Raw genomic sequence first — 2,526 nt, forward strand, 5'->3', positions numbered from 1 at the left:
CGACGGCGGCGGGGGGCGGAGGACGACGGCGACGGGCGATGCCGTGGGCTCGGGGGCACGGGCGACGGCGACGATGGCGGGGCAGCCTGGCGGCGTAGATCGAGCTCGCGGCATCGTCGGGCGGGGGGACACTGGTGATGGAAATCAGAAAATTTCCTAAGTGCTTCTTATATAGCAAAGGCATTGGTCCCGGTCCAACGCACAAACCGGAACCAATACCCACCCTTTAGTCCCGGTTGGTGGCACCAACCGGGACCAAAGACCTCTTTTCACCAGCGCAAAGGGCGGGAAGCAGAGGTCTTTGGTCCAGGTTGGTGGCACCAACCGGGACCAAAGGGGAGCATTGGTTCCGGTTGGAGCCACCAACCGGGACTAATGTGCTGGCGCGGTGCGGTGGGAAGTTTAGTCCGACCTCGCTAGCTGAGAGAGCTCAGCACCTGTTTATAAGCTGTGTTGCAGCTCAGGTGCTGAGCTCCTCTATAATATGCAGGCATTACATGCCTACCTTTGTCACTGCCATGTTGGGCCTATTGGGCCTGCGGGCCTGCATCCTGGCCCATGTCCAGATGGGTTTCTAGTCGTATGCAGGCCGTGTGGCCCATTAGGCGGCATTTTTTTATTTTTTCCAGTATTTTTTTGTTTTTTAATTATTTACTTTCTTTTGATTTTTGCTTTATTTTTTTATACTTTTTGCTTTTAGCTCAGAATAATTATAAACTTTCTGTTACTCCATTAGTTTCCAAATTTGAATAGTTTAAATTTCATCCGAAAACTCGTGTGTTACAAAGGGATTTCATTTTTTAAAACTAATTTGAACTCCTGACTTTTTGTGTGTTCAAAATGCACCATTCAAAGCCACATCATCATTTTTCAATCCTTTCCGACTTCATTTGTTATTTTTCATGCATTTACTAATTATTTTGAGCTATAAGACCCTAAAATTGAAAAGCATTTCAAATGAACTCTGAAAAGGTTGAAAGTTGGCATGATATCATCATTTCATCCACATAGCATGTGCAAGAAAGTTGAGAGGGTTACGGCAAAAACTGGATGCACTTCGTGTACAAAACGGACAATCTCTTTCAAAGTATCAGGATTTCATCCGGAAACTCGTCTGTTACAAAGGGATTTCATTTTTTAAAACTTATTTGAACTCCTGACTTTTTGTGTGTTCAAAAGGCACCATTCAAAGCCACATCATCATTTTTCAATCCTTTCTGACTTCATTTGTTATTTCTCATGCATTTACTAATTATTTTGAGCTATAAGACCCTAAAATTGAAAAGCATTTCAAATGAACTCTGAAAAGGTTGAAAGTTGGCATGATATCATCATTTCATCCACATAGCATGTGCAAGAAAGTTGAGAGGGTTACGGCAAAAACTGGATGCACTTCGTGTACAAAACGGACAATCTCTTTCAAAGTATCAGGATTTCATCCGGAAACTCGTCTGTTACAAAGGGATTTCATTTTTAAAAACTTATTTGAACTCCTGACTTTTTGTGTGTTCAAAATGCACCATTCAAAGCCACATCATCATTTTTCAATCCTTTCTGACTTCATTTGTTATTTTTCATGCATTTACTAATTATTTTGAGCTATAAGACCCTAAAATTGAAAAGCATTTCAAATGAACTCTGAAAAGGTTGAAAGTTGGCATGATATCATCATTTCATCCACATAGCATGTGCAAGCAAGAAAGTTGAGAGGGTTACGGCAAAAACTGGATGCACGTCGTGTACAAAACGTACAATCTCTTTCAAAGTATCAGGATTTCATCCGGAAACTCATCTGTTACAAAGGGATTTCATTTTTTTAAACTTATTTGAACTCCTGATGTTGTGTGTGTTCAAAATGCACCATTCAAAGCCACATCATCATTTTTCAATCCTTTCTGACTTCATTTGTTATTTTTCATGCATTTACTAATTATTTTGAGCTATAAGACCCTAAAATTGAAAAGCATTTCAAATGAACTCTGAAAAGGTTGAAAATTGGTATGGTATCATCATTTCATCCACATAGCATGTGCAAGAAAGTTGAGAGGGTTACGGCAAAAACTGGATGCACTTCGTGTACAAAACGGACAATCTCTTTCAAAGTATCAGGATTTCATCCGGAAACTCGTCTGTTCCAAAGGGATTTCAATTTTTAAAACTTATTTGAACTCCTGACTTTTTGTGTGTTCAAAATGCACCATTCAAAGCCACATCATCATTTTTCAATCCTTTCTGACTTCATTTGTTATTTTTCATGCATTTACTAATTATTTTGAGCTATAAGACCCTGAAATTGAAAAGCATTTCAAATGAACTCTAAAAAGGTCGAAAGTTGGCATGATATCATCATTTCATCCACATAGCATGTGCAAGAAAGTTGAGAGGGTTACGGCAAAAACTGGATGCACTTCGTGTACAAAACGGACAATCTCTTTCAAAGTAGCAGGATTTCATCCGGAAACTCGTCTGTTACAAAGGGATTTCATTTTTTAAAACTTATTTGAACTCCTGACTTTTTGTGTGTTC

Source organism: Triticum aestivum, chromosome 4D, assembly GCF_018294505.1.
Source record: "Triticum aestivum cultivar Chinese Spring chromosome 4D, IWGSC CS RefSeq v2.1, whole genome shotgun sequence".
NCBI lineage: Eukaryota > Viridiplantae > Streptophyta > Magnoliopsida > Poales > Poaceae > Triticum > Triticum aestivum.